Raw genomic sequence first — 14,794 nt, 5'->3', positions numbered from 1 at the left:
TCAGCAGTTGAGAGTGCAGACAGGCAGGAATGTGTCCTCAGTCAGCCTTCTCTCCGTTTTCCAGAAGAGGAAACAGGGGGTCAAAGGGGGAGGGCCCTGCCAAGATCACTTCCTTGGCCAAGATCCTGGCCGAGGGCTCTGACCCCTTACACACTGACCATCTCGGATGCCCCAGTGAGGCGGAGGGTAGTCTGTCCTGCGTTGCCGAGAGAAACTGAGGCCCAGAGAGTGGCAGCAACGGCCTTCTGAGCCTTCTCTGCCCTCCTCTGCCTCTGTATGTGCTCCGGGGGTCCCTCATTGGTGAGTGCCCCGCCCAAGGACCACTTTACCCTGAGCGATGACCGCCTCTTCACTTGGGAAACACTGTCACCTCCTGCCTGTCCCCATGGCACCGGCAGTCCCGCCCCTGTGGGCAGCTCAGCTGACCGTGAGGGAGGAAGTCCCACGCTGAGAAGGCGGTGCAGCACCACAGGACCAGCGGTGCCATGAGGAACACGGGGACCAGGAAAAGGAGACGGCAGCCCTAAGCTGAGGGCTGAGAAGGGGCCCTCCAGGCAGAGGGGTGGGGAGGGCAGCTGTAGCAGCGGAGCAGGAGGAGCAAAGGGGTGGAGGGGGGAGTGTCCTGGTACCTTGGGACCCCACAGAGTAGCCTGCTGGGGCGCGGGTGGTCATCGGGGCCGGGTCAGAAAGGATCTTGACCAAGAAGCTTGGCCTTGTTGCCTTGTGGGTATTGTTGTTGTTGTTAGGTGCCGTCAAGTCGGTTCCGACTCATAGCGACCCTGTGCACAACGGAACGAAACATTGCCCAGTCCTGCACCATCCTCACAATCGTTGCTATGCTTGAGCCCATTGTTGCAGCCACTGTGTCAATCCACCTCATTGAGGGTCTTCCTCTTTTCTGCTGACCCCATACTTTGCCAAGCATGATGTCCTTCTCCAGAGACTGATCCCTCCTGACAACATGTCCAAAGTATGTAAGACGCAGTCTCGCCATCCTTGCTTCTAAGGAGCATTCTGGTTGTACTTCTTCCAAGACAGATTTATTCGTTCTTCTGGCAGTCCATGGTGGATTCAATATTCTTCGCCAACACCACCATTCAGAGGCATCAATTCTCCTTCGGTCTTCCTTATTCGCTGTCCAGCTTTCACATGCATATGATGGGATTGAAAATACTATGGCTTGGGTCAGGTGCACCTTAGTCTTCAAAGTGACATCTTTGCTCTTCAACACTTTAAAGAGGTCCTTTGCAGCAGATTTACCCAAGGCAATGTGTCTTTTGATTTCTTGACTGCTGCTTCCATGGCTGTTGATTGTGGATCCAAGTAAAATGAAATCCTTGACAACTTCAACCTTTTTTCTGTTTATCATGATGTTGCTCCATGGTCCAGTTGGGAGGATTTCTGTTTTATGTTGAGGTGCAATCCATGCTGAAGGCTGTGGTCTTTGATCTTCATTAGTAAGTGCTTCAAGTCCTCTTCACTTTCAGCAAGCAAGGTTGTATCATCTGCATAACGCAGGTTGTTAATGAGTCTTCCTCCAACCCTGATGCCTGTTCTTCATATAGTCCAGCTTCTCGGATTATTTGCTCAGCATACAGATTGAATAGGTACGGTGAAAGAATACAACCCTTACGCACACGTTTCCTCATTTTAAACCAATCAGTATCCCCTTGTCCTGTCCGAACAACTGCCTCTTGATCTATGTAAAGGTTCCTCATGAACACAATTAAGTGTTCTGGAATTCCCATTCTTCGCAATGTTATCCATAGTTTGTTATGACCCACACAGTCGAATGCCTTTGCATAATCAAACACCGGTAAACATCCTTCTGGCATTCTCTACTTTCAGCCAGGATCCATTTGACATCAGCAATGATATCCCTGGTTCCACGTCCTCTTCTGAAACCGGCCTGAATTTCTGGCAGTTCCCTGTTGATACACTGCTGCAGCCGTTTTTGAATGATCTTCAGCAAAATTTTAACTGCGTATGTTATTAACTATATTGTTCTATAATTTCCACATTCAGTCGGATGTCTTAATGGTGTAAGCAGCAAGGGCAGGACACGGTTCACGAGCAGTTGCTCTCGGTGGATGGACGGGAGGGCAAAGGACCAGGCAGGCGTGACTCATATGAGGCCTGAACTCTGGACAGGTGGGGACGGGGAAACAAGAGACGGCTCAGGACAGGACACAGCCTGGTCACAACTGGAAAGCATGTAGTGCCTACAGACGTGGTTTTCAGGGGAGGGTAACGCCTGGCTTCAGCTGAGGTATCTGGGTGCTGGACAGCTGTGTCCGGGGGCAGGACAGGCAGGAGGGGGAGCAGTGGGTCCAGTCCTGACCAGCCTGGGCCTGAAGGTCCTGGACACATTCAGGTGTAGACAAATGACTGGAAGGCAGCTGGCATGGAGAGTTGGGCTGGTCCCAGTGACGGGTGTGGGTAGGACACAGGGGCAGTGGGGCCATAGGCACAAAAGATCACCTCTCCTGACCTTCCCCACTGTCTCCCCAGCAAGCTCTAAGCTTCGGGAGGCAGGACCAAGCTTCGTTCAGCCCGGCACCCCAGTGCCTCTGAGGTGCCCAATGGACATAACCACACAAATGGGCCAACAGTAGCTACAAACACACAGACGTATGCTCTATTGTTGTCAGGTGCCATCAGGGCGATTCCGACTCAGAGTGACCCCATGCAATGGAGCAGAACTGACCCACAGGGTTTCCTGGGCTGTCATCTTTACAGAAGCAGATCGCCAGGTCTTTCTCCAGCGGATCCACTGGGGTTCAAATTGCCAGCCTTTTGGTTAGCAGCCCAGTGCTTAACCATTGCACCACCAGGGCTCCTCTAACATACACTTACTGTTGTTGCTGGGTGCCTTTGAGTTGATTCCAACTCGTAGCAACCCTACAGGAAGGGGGAACTGCCCCGCAGCGTTTCCGAGGCTGTAATCTTCATGAGAGCAGGTCACCAGGTCTTCCTCCCGCGGACCAGCTGGTGGTTTGGAGCCATTGACTTCTCGGTTAGCAGCCGAGGGGTTTAACCATCGCACCACCAGAGCTCCTGAACATACACTTAACCCATTGCTGTTGAATCAATTCTGACTCATGACGACCCTATAGGACAGAGTAGAGCTGTCTCATAGGGCTTCCAAGGAGCCGCCAGTGGATTTGAATTGCTGACCTTTTGGTTAGCAGGGGAGCTCTTAACCACTGTGCCACCAGGGCTCCAACGTATTCTTAGGGGGGCAGAAACTGCAGAGAGGTGAGAATTAAATGGGTGCCAAGGTCGTGGGGGGGGGGGGCGTTGCCATAAGGGTACCCTGGAAGCAATGCAACAGGAAGAGTGATAAGGCAGAAGCCCTGGCCCAGGGTCACCCAACTCTGCCTGCCACTCGGAGCCTCAAGCCCTGTCAACTGGAGGGGAGGTCCCCCTCCCCCCGCATTCTACTGAGACCGCTGGCAGGGTGAGTGGGAGCCTGCAGGAAGGTGCGGTTTTTAAGCAGGCTCTTGTCTCATTGTACAGGTAACATGCACTCCCGAGAAGTCATTCTACATTCTGCTTTTCTCACTCTCTCTACCCTAAGTATTGTCCCATGTGTGAAAAAGCACCTTTCAAGATTCAAAGGATGTTCAATGCAAGGAGTTTTTACATTAATAGCACCTCCACCTACAAAACAAAAATAAAAAATTTAAAAACTGCCTCAAAAAACCTCAGCCTCTCTCCTTTTCACTTTGCCAATAAGGTTTCTCAAGTCTTCACTAAACATTCAAGCGAGGCAAAATATGCACATACACCTCCCTATAGAAAAGCCCGCAAAATGGAGTATCACTCAGCCATAAGAGAAGTGAAGTGCTGATACACGCTACGACACGGATGCACCCTGAGAAAAGTACGCTGAGTGAGATAAGAAAGGCACCCAAGGACAAATACTGCACGATCCCACTTATATGATCTATAACAGGTCAGCCCACGAGGGCCCAGGAACCGGCATCTGGGAGTGAGGCCAGGCCACTCAGCACAGGAAGGTTGGGGGCAGGGAGGGGTTGTCAGGGCAAGTCCTCTCCCCATTCTGGGCCTCAGTGACTCCATCTATAAAATGGGGGTGGGGCAGTAACCAGACAGAGCAGTGGTCACCAACGCTGGACAGTGCAGCCAATCACATAGGGAGTGTGTTAACAACAGAGACCCCTGGGACAACCTGGGAGTTTACCTCAGATGCTCTGCAGGGAAGGAGCCCCCAAGTAGTGCTGTATGAGGGGCACAGGGCAGGTAGAGTGAGGGGGACCTGGGACACTGGGGCTGAGGCACCAAGTGAAATGGATATGCTCCTAGCTGAGGATGGTCACTGCCCCAGTCGTGGACACAGCCATGCACTCCAGCTCAGCAGCCTCCCTGGACGTGCTCCACAGAACCAGGAGGGCCAGGGGAAAAGGGCTCTGGGCATGGAGGGCAGCAGGTGCAAAGGTCCAGGGGCAGGAAACTACCTCCAGGCATGGAGGGCAGCAGGTGCAAAGGTCCAGCAGCAGAAAGCTACCTCCAGGCATGGAAGGCAGCAGGTGCAAAGGCCCAGGGGCAGGAAGCTACCTCCTAGCATGGAAGGCAGCAGGTGCAAAGGCTCAGGGGCAGGAAGCTACCTCCAAGCATGGAGGGCATCAGGTGCAAAGGCCCAGGGACAGGAAGCTACCTCTAAGCATGGAGGGCATCAGGTGCAAAGGCCCAGGGGCAGGAAGCTACCTCCTAGCATGGAAGGCAGCAGTTGCAAAGGCCCAGGGGCAGGAAGCTACCAGTCACATTGGGGAAACCACACTTTGTCACAGAACAGCCTTTGGCAACCACCTCCTGGGGGCACCTGCGCTGGTCTCTACATCATCAGAAAGGGGCAGGGTAAGCCTACCACAGCCCATCAGCTGACTGGCTCAGCCACCAGCCCTGGCAGGGCTTGGGTGACAGGCGGTGCACACTGCCTTCCCGGAGAGCAAGTGTACAGACCCAAACCAATAGATGAGACCAGCCGGATGCTCCAGTTAGCTCTTGGGGGCTCCACTTTTCCTTGGCAAGGTCATAACACCTCCCTGAAAGACCCCTCATGGCGTTAATGGTTAAGTGCTAGCTGCTAATGAAAGGTCTGCAGTTCAAATCCACCCAGTGGCTCCGAGGGAGAAAAGACCTGCAATCTGCTTCCATAAAGACTGTTGTTGTTAGGTACCATCGAGTCACTTCCATCTCATAGCAATGCTACTACAACAGAACGAAACACTGCCCGGTCCCGTGCCATCCTCACAATCATTGTGTTTAAGGATTGTTGCAGCAGTGTGTCAATCAGCCTCGGAAACCCTATGGGGCAATTCAACTCTGTCCTATAGTGTTGCTTTGAGTTGGAATCGACTCAACGGCAATGGGTTTGGTTTGGGTTTAAGAGTCAGAATTAACTAGGCAGCACCTAACGACAACAGTTCCTCCCTTACTGGGGGGGCGGGGGGGGGATGGTATGAGAATTAACTGAGATACTACTTACAAAGTGGGAGGGAGGAGCCGCAGCCACTGGCCGTGGGAGTGTGCAGGTGGGGGCTGGCCGGGCCTCGCAGGATCTCTGTCCTCTGCTGCCCTCCCTTAGGAGGCAAGCCTCAGCTCCAGGAAGAGAACTCACGGGTGGGAAAACACGATCAGAGAGCCATGGGGCAGCTGGCCCAGAGTACCCTCTGAGGCTGGCTCATTTACAACGGGGGACAGCATGGTAACTGGACAGAGCAGTGGTCAGACGCTTTCTTTCTGTTCTGTACCATCCGTGTGAATTTCTCCTTAAGGTTAGCAACTGCTGGGGCTGCAAACAGTTATGTGCTCGGCTGCTAACCAGAAGGTTGGAAGTTCAAGTCCACCCAGAGGCACCTCGGAAGAAAGGCCTGACAATCTAGCTCCAAAACATCAGCCACTGGAACCCCTATCGTGCACAGTTCTACTCTGACACACAAAGGGTTGTCATGAGTTGAAACTGACTTGATGGCAACTGGTTTATTTATTTTTTTAAGGTTAGTAAGTATTGGCCCAACGGAGCTCTGGTGGTACCGTGGTTAAGCACGCGGCTGCAAACAGAAAGATCGGTGGTTTGAACCCACCAACTGCTCCAAGGGAGAAAGATGTGGCGTCTGCTTCCGTAAAGACTACAGCCTTGGAAACTCTACGGGGCAGTTCTACTCTGTCCGACAGGGCTGCTGAGTTGAGATCAACTCGATGACAGTGGGTTTGTTTTTCTTTTGTTGTTCTAAGCGTCAGCCCACCACCCACAGTGTCCACTCATGGTGGCCCTGGCCCTGCTCGTTGTGGTCAGACAGCAGAGTGGGGAAACGGTCTCTCAGACTGCAGCCTAAAGAAAGACAGGATCCAGACAGAAGCCTCTTCGTGTGTAAGGAGGCTTGTTGCCAGTTATGTGTAACGGTGGAAGACTGGATCCCAGCGAAGCTCTCACCGAGACGCCACCATCCAGTCAATTACTGCACCTCTGCTCAGCGTCACGTAGTCATTTAGATAACATTTAGAGTTTGAGCAACGTGGAAACGCTCTTAGGAATTCTCAGTGAAGAAAGCGAGATTAGGAAATTTTCTGTATAGAATATCAAGTATCCGTAAAAAATGCCTGGCAAAGATTGGAAGGCAATACTTGGCAAAATTAACAGTGTGTCTCTGATAGTGGGGACCATGAGTCATTTTTTCCCTCTTTCCCTATATTTTCCAGTTTTCTACAATGTGGACGTAACACTTTTTAATAGGAAAAAGAAATCTATTTGGTTTTCTGGATGATTTTTTCACAAGTGTCCTGCTCTAGGCTCCAGCAGCCTCATGGCTCAGCTCACGCTGAGAGGCCCTGCCTGGCTCAGTGATGGAGCTGGAGTTGTTGCCTTCGAGTCGGTTCCGACCCCTAGCGACCCCATGTGCTACAGAGTAGAACTGCCCCATAGCATTGTCTAGGCTGTAATCTTTGTTTGTTTTTAATATTTTTATTGTGTTTTTATAAAAGTTTACACAGCAAGTTAGGTTTCCATTCGACAATCTCCACATAAATTGATCAACGACATTAGTTACATTTTTCATACTGTGTCAACATCCTCTTTAATTGTGTTCTGGTTGTTTCCTTTCCCGAACTCTAGTTTCCCTGCCCCCTTGTCTTTGCTATGGATTAAAAATTGATCTTTTGGTCTCCTACAGATGGTTTTTTAGTACGGTACCAATCTAATGGGTAACATCCTTTATTTTGTGTGTCACTCTGCCTTTCTGCTAAAAAGTGATCTCAGGCAATAATTTTGGTTCAAGTTTTAAAAAGTGTCTCAGGGCAATAGTCTCAGAGAGTCCTCTGGTCTCAGCTGGTCCAGTTACTCTGTCTTTTTTTAAAAGAATTTGAGTTTTGTTCTGCATTTTTCTCCCATTCTATCCAGGACCATCTATTGTGACCCTGGTCAGAAAGGTCAGTAGCGGTAGCCGGGGACCATCTAGTTCTTCCGGTCTCTGTGTAGCTGAGGTTGTGGCTCCATGTAGGCTATCAGCCTTGTAAACTTGTTCGTTCTCTGAGATTTTGGCTATCTTCTTACTCTTTTGCAAGGATGACCTTTTCTGAAGTAATCAAGGACGTGGCTTGTTTGTTGGATGGCCCTGAGCCGCAGCCCTGTCCTTCATGCATTCTTTGCACTTTATCCGATCCTTTCAGTTAGCAGCCAAGCACTTAACCGCTGTGTCACCAGGGCTCCTTAATTACCTTATAGGAAACCTGCTGAGCTAGAGGGACCATTTCCTTATAGACAACATCCAGGCTGACATTCAATAAACTGTAAGGCTGATAAAATTTTTTCTGCTTGTGCTTTATCAAATCGCTGAGTTTTCAAGTCTTGAACCAATGCATGGGTATTGAAAGTTCATTTCGTCTGCTCTAAAGGAGTTATGTCCACTCACCTGACATTATATCCATCCTTGGTTATGGCGGCTAAGAAGTCTTGTTGGAGAACCTTCTGGAGCCCCTTTCTTGACAATGAAGTGCAGTCCAAGAGCAAGCTGCCCCGACAGCCACTGACCATTACACCAGGCTGTAATCTTTACGGGAGCAGATCACTAGGTCTTTCTCCCAGGAAGGCACTCGTTGGTTTGAATTGCCAACCTTTCAGTTAGCAGCTGAGTGCTTAACTACTGTGTCACCAGGGCTTCTTTATAAATAAGGCCAGAAGCTCAACTCAGGGCGGTCCAAGCGATCTAACCCGTTGCCGAAGGGTGACAGCTGGGGAGGGGGGGGGAATGACTCCCCCGAAGTTACTCTTGCTCGGGCTAGAGGCAAGCCCAGCTGACTGCCCCTCACTCTGCTGAGCCGATTCTACAGCTGAGACCTCGCTGTCTTTAAAGCCTGAGATCCAAACTCCTCCGACTGCTCAACAAAGATGCGAGTCCCACCTCGGGAAAACCACAGCGCAGCCAGGCTAGCCTCTGGCAGCTCCAGCCACGGAAGTGGAGGAGGCCGGAACCCGCAGTCCTTCAAAATAGGCCCAGGAACCGAAAGTACCACTGTCACCACTCCAAACAGTCACACTTCCTCCTGCCCACACTGGCCCCGAACAGCTCTGACTGCCTGAAGGTCGAGGGACCGCGCAGGTCCCCAGGGAACCCGGGGAACCCAGGAAACCATCCCGGGTGACTGCAAAGCAGTCTGAACTCTGGGACACGAGTATAATTACAGTTCCACGTTTCGGGCATTGGGCCTGGTGTTTCGGGTCCTTCACAGTAAATACCAACACAGCAGCAGCATGGGCTAAGCCCTGCTCTGTCCCGGGAAGCCGGCCCCTCCCAGGCCTCACGCATGTATCATTCATTCCCTTCACACAACAGCCCATGAAGCTGTGCCAGAACTTCTCTTACACGAAACCAGTAACTGAGAGGGTTTGCTGTCCCCATTTTACAGAAGAGTATGCAGAGCCCCGAGGGGTGATGCATTCAGCCAAGGGCCCAGCCTTCCCTCCCATTCCCACCTCCCACTAAAGCCCTCCCCACCCCGCCACCTACTTACACCCAAGAAATGCTGGGCCTTGCAAAACGGTGCAAGCCCTGGCAAGGGTCCACAGGCCTCCTCCCATGTGACAGGGTGGCACCCAGCACCTGGCACACAGTCATTGCTCAGCACAAAGGACACGTTCCCCTCACTCCTTCTCATTCATTCAAGTACTCCCTCCGGGATGGCCATTTGCATCTGACAGGCCTCAGCTGGAATCCCAGCTCAGCCACCTCCCAGCTCCACCACCTGGGTGAGCCACCTGCCCCTGTGAAGCTCAGCTGCAAAGTGGGGGACTAACAGAACCTAGCGATGTGGAAGGCAGGACTAAGTGAACTGTGCATGCGCAGTGCTGTGAGCCACGGCGGCCAGGCAGAGTCCTTTGTGCCAAGTCCCTCTCCAATGACGGTCACTTGACAAGTCACACACCTGCAAGGCACCCCCTGCCTAGCCAGGCAGTGTCACACTTGGGCCCTCTGGCCACCCCAGCCTCGACTTCCACAACTGCACTCAAGCCACGTAAGCCCCTTGCTGTCCCCCTCCTCCTTCACCTGGGCAGATCCTGCCCAGCCTCACACCCCCACACACCTCCCTGGCTCCCTTCTCTATGCCCCTCTGGCTGCATGTTCACACCTCTACAGCCACCTGTGCCAGGCAGCCATGCACACCTGGGACCCGCCAGGCTCCTGGCACCTCAAGGACAGGTCAGCTTGGTCCCCATGCACAGCCAAACAGTTAACAACTTGGCCTCATAGACTCTGCTCCTCCCAGCTGTGTGATGTCGGCATGTTACTTCGCTCTAAGCCTCCGTTTCCTCCTCAGGACCAGGAAACGAGTATAACTGATGCCTACCTTGTGGGATTATCATCTCAAGGATAGAAGGAATTAATGAATGTAACACACACCTCCCCACAGCACCCCAGACAGAGGGAGAATCCCCGAGGCCACCTAAAAGAGGCTGGCTACGTGTGGAAAGCTCTTCAAAATGCTCCCCAAGGTAGGGTCTAGCAAACAAGCACCACCACGGTGCAGGCCCTGCCATCAACGTGCCTCACACCCAGGCTGGGTAGACCACGTCCAAATCGCCATGTGCCGCCCTGTCAAAGGACCCTACCCTACAGCATGTCTGGGCTGACATCCAGGGCCCACGAGAAGGCCCAAGCCTGGGAGGAAGGGTCACGCTTTTCTACCTTCACTCCAGATGTCTGCACCTCACAACATGTGGGCCCTGGCTGCCCAGTTCTTTCTACCTCAGTGGCCCTGAAACCCCAAAGAAGCTACTGCAGACAGCCAGCATACTTCACAGGTTACCTGGAATCACAGTTTCCTGTGGATGAAACACCAAAGTCCTGCCAGGGGTGGCCACCGCAATGGCAGCTCCCAGTCGGATTTTACTTCAGTTAACAGTCACCCGCTGTTGGGTTTTCAATTAACCTTCCTCAAAGAATTTGGTCTTTGTCCTCTGCTCCTGAGAGATTACCCCTAGAACCTTGGAATTTCCCCAGGGGTTGGAGTCTTTGTTACCCCTGAGGGTCCCAGACCACACCTCACCAATAGGTGATGCTAATGAGGGGACTCCTGATGGGGGCTGGCCAGCCCAGAAAGACCAAGAGATATCAGCCCCATCTCAGGGGAGAAGACGGCTCATCCGTGTGGGCAGTGATTCAGTCAGGCCTATGTAATGGGAACTCGATATAAAAACTCTGCACAACGAAGCTCCATGAGGTTTCTGGTTGGTGACACACACCTAAGCATGGCAAGGGTGGCCTGTCCTTTGGACACGAAAGCTCCACATTGGAAACACCCCCGGTCTATGAGTCTCTTCATTTGTATCCTGTTTGCTGTAATAAGATTGTACTCCTAAGTATACCACTTCCCTGAGTTCTGTGAGTTATTCTAGGGAATTACTGAACCCGATCAAGTGGTGGGAGCCACCAGGTCAGAAGAGAGCGGGGGCCTGGGAGCCTCAGCTTATAGCTGGTATCCTGAGTGGGTAAAGTGAGCCCTCAGATTTAGAGCCAGCAGGTCAGAAGTGAAGGTGTCATGGGGACCCCCAAGCTTGAGACTGGCATCTGAGGTCTTGGGCAGCTTTGGCAGTCTGGAGGATTGGGGGCTCTGTCCTCACTCTGGTGGTCAGCGTCAGGGCAGGAAGTGTTACCTGTACAGGTAGTGTCAGAACTGGATTGGACTGATTTGCTCACCTGGGCACCTGGCTTCTCTTCCATCTGCCCCCACCCACCCATACACTGGGTCTTTCATCATGAGAGTCCAGCAACACCCCCTGTGTGGGCAGGGCCACAGTTTCTCAAACTCATACAGACTCTGTGACTCAGAGATGACAAACGGCTTGCCCAAAGTCAAGCTTCTCCACCAGAACCAAAAAAAAAAAAAAAAAAAACCCAGAGCTTTTTTTTTTTTTTTTAGTGCTGTCAAGTCATTTCCGACTCATAGCAACCCTAAAGGACAGAGTAGAACTGCCCCACAGAGTTTCCAAAGAACGCCTGGAGGCTCCTTTTATACCTTCAGAACAGCCTGAGAAAGGATGGCACGCTCTGAGTGACCTAAGCTTTAATTAAACAAAAAAATCTGGGAATTTGAATTAGTTCACAAATGTAACTGGTACATGAACCTCAGGTGTCGCACCTGTGAAGTGGAAATGATGGCGCGTAACCCTGATCTCGCAGGGCCGAGAGGGTTCAGTGGCCCACTGGCTCTAGCAGTGCTTTGGGGCTGGAGTTCTCTTTGGGGGCTTGGGCCAACCTGTGGTCCCCAAATCTAGTCTGGGCATTAAGTCCCTGCTAAGCTTCTCCAAGCATCAAATTTCTCATCTGAAAAATGAAGGCGAAGGCAACCAAGCGCTTCTGAGAATTTAATTTCCAATATCCTTGGCTGTCAACACCATCCATTGGCCAGTCCAGAAATTAATCTTTTCATCCATTTGCTAAATGTTTGCCAGGCATCTGCTCTGTACACAGCCTGGGCTAGGCACTGAGAAACCTCAGCCTGGACATGTCCTCAGGAAGCTCACAAGTTAATGTGGAGACAGCCCCACAGACGATGACAATGCCACAACCGCCATAATGGACATGTCCCTAGGAAGCAGAACAGGAAAGTCGGCCTGGGGGAGGGAAGGACGGCTTCTCACGGAGGCGGCAGAGGCGGTGACATTTGAGCATAGACTTGAAAGAAAGCTTGTAGCTAGCTGCTTGTGGGGAGGAGGAGTAGGGGGTGGCTTCCCAAGCAGAGAAAACGGCAAGCTTAAGAGCTTAGCGCTTCCAAGCACCAAAGGTACTTAGTTGGGGAAGGACCGGGGTCAGGGCAGGAGATACCAGGGGATGGCACGAATGAGCCTGCAGGTGTCCCATGAGACCATCAGGCTCTGCTCTTGGCCCACTACTATGGGGAGGCTCTCTTCCCCAAGGCAGAGCCTGGGCACAGCAAGGCCTGGCCGGGGAGAGATGCATACTCAGGGGTGGAAGGGGAAGGCTGGCCTGGCGTCAGACTGACCAGGGGCCATCCCCACTGGGTGTCCCTACACGAGTCACTTGCAGCTCTGAACCTCAGGCTGCTCATCAGGTGAAATGGAGATAACATTCGTATTGACAAGAGCAGGCCAGAGGTACCTGGCTGTCTACGAGTGCTAGCTGCTACAGCTGTTCTGAGGGGAAGGCCCTGTGGGCTCCACGGGGGCAGGAGTGAGAAGTCGCTGGCTGTCAAGGCTGGCAGAGGCACCGGTTACCTGGGAAGCGAAGCCGGCAGCCTGGAGAAGCCGAGCACACGGGGCTGAGGGGCCTGGAGCAGATGGTCCCTCAGACCCCTCCCATTTCAGCCATTCTGTGCCAGGTGACAGGTGGGCCTGCCATACTGGCAGGCAGCCTGGCACACAATAGGTGCTTAATGAATGTCTGCTGAAAGAATTTATAAGGATTCTCTAATTTCTGCTCAAAACTAAGTCTTGACGCCTTTTTAGAAGAGACCAAAGAAACCAATGTCCTCATCTATGCCCACTTTGTAAACACCTCTGACCTCCCCCTCAGGAAAGCTCCCGCCCCAGCGCAGGCTGGGCTGGGACCTGCTCACCAAGGGAAAGTGTCCTGTGCTAAACCCACCTCCCACAAAAAGGAGCATTCAAATGTATGTCCTCTCCTCACCCCATGTCCAGGGCGGGGCCTGCTGAAGGGCCCGGAAAGCCTGGGGCTTCATACCCCAGCTGCTGGGTGATCTCAGGAGAGAGAGGCCCACTCTTTGACACTCCATTTCCCCAACAGAGGAATGAAGGGAGACTGGTGGAATCTTAAAGGTTGGCGTTCACAAGTCAGCAACGCTGGGGTGGTGGTGGCTGACAATGTGGTATGAAGTCATTCCCAGCACGGAGAAGGGAGGGGTCTTTTCATGGAGAAAATGACGAGAACCGGGGCTGCGGGAGGGGGCTCCTCCACACATCAGTCTGGGCACGATCCTTCAGTATCCATTACCTCACACCCAGCCAAGCTGGAAACCCACCCACACCTGCAGCCAAGCCCTTTAAACAATACAGGCATCTCTATTCCACCCCACCCTCCATTTGTGACTTGGAGCCTCCTTAGAGGGGAATCCCCCCAGGAGAGCAGCAGGCCCTGCTCCCGCCAGAAGGGGAGGGGGGCTCAGGGGGCATGGCCCAACAGGTCCCCTTTAGTTAATGGACAGGAGGGCAGTAGATGCAGAGAGGTTCCAGAGGACAAAGGCTTCCGCACCGGAGACACAGGCTCCGTGTGAGCCAGGGACAGTGGCTGGGGTATGAAGGCTGGCTCGGAGCCTTGGAAGCTGGCCCTGCCCTGTCAAGCTAAGGGTCTCCTGGAATCTGTGCCAACATCGCCTGCATGGCTTCCTGGAGCAGAAGGGGAACTGAGACCCTCAGGGAGGAAGGGAGGGAGATGGAACAGAAACCCAGAGAGGCACCAGACGCACAGCCAGAGGAGGACAGCTAAGGACCTGGGAAGCAGAGACACCCGGACGCTGCGTGCAGGACCCAGACAGTGGGAGACCTGGACACACCGGCACCCGAGGGTATCTGAGGGGGACACGCAGACATGGTGAGACTCAGATACACAAACAGATGGACACACAGAGACATGCACAGAGATAGACACACATGGAGGGACAACACAGAGACACGCATGGCCCACGGCGGCACGCACCCTCCAGGAGAGGCTCGCAGACCCACCGAACTGGGATCACGGCCCGGCCCCACTCACCGAGGCTGCAAACCCCAGATCCTCCCCGGCCCGATCCACTCACAGAGACTGCAAACCCCAAATCCCTGCCCAGCCCGATCCACTTACCAAGGCCACAGACCCCAGGTTCCCACCCAGCCCCACTCACTGAAGCCGCAGACCCCACGTCCCCGGCCGGCCCGCCCCACTCACAGAAGCCGCAGACCCCAGGTCCCCACCCGGCCCCAGTCACGGAAGCCGCAGACCCCACGTCCCCGGCCGGCCCCACTCACAGAAGCCGCAGACCCCAGGTCCCCACAAGGCCAAGCCCCACTCACCGAGGCCGCAGACCCCAGGTCCCCACCCGGCCCCACTCACCGAGGCCGCAGATCCCAGGTCCCCGGCTGGCACGGCCCCACTCACCGAGGCCGCAGATCCCACGTCCCCACCCGGCCCCACTCACCGAGGCCGCAGATCCCAGGTCCCCGGCTGGCACGGCCCCACTCACCGAGGCCGCAGACCCCACGTCCCCACCCGGCCCCAGTCACCGAGGCCGCAGATCCCAGGTCCCCGGCTGGCACGGCCCC

General features: G+C 53.6%; 1 protein-coding gene across 2 annotated transcripts in view; it reads right to left on the bottom strand.

The window, feature by feature from the left end:
• The window catches only part of KIAA0930 (KIAA0930 ortholog), a 56,736-nt gene that overhangs the window by 41,724 nt on the left and 218 nt on the right, over positions 1–14,794 (bottom strand). The window contains exon 1 of one of the 2 annotated variants that reach the window (XM_064283387.1): positions 14,546–14,553. The exons of the other annotated variant lie outside the window; for it this stretch is intronic. The gene's annotated coding sequence lies outside the window, so the exon portion shown is untranslated. Of the gene's footprint in view, positions 1–14,545; positions 14,554–14,794 lie in introns of those variants that run through there. 2 annotated transcript variants of the gene reach the window in all.

This window comes from Loxodonta africana, chromosome 4 (assembly GCF_030014295.1).
Source record: "Loxodonta africana isolate mLoxAfr1 chromosome 4, mLoxAfr1.hap2, whole genome shotgun sequence".
NCBI classification, from domain to species: domain Eukaryota; kingdom Metazoa; phylum Chordata; class Mammalia; order Proboscidea; family Elephantidae; genus Loxodonta; species Loxodonta africana.
Note: the sequence above shows the minus strand (reverse complement) of the source record. Positions and strands in the feature narration are given on the sequence as shown.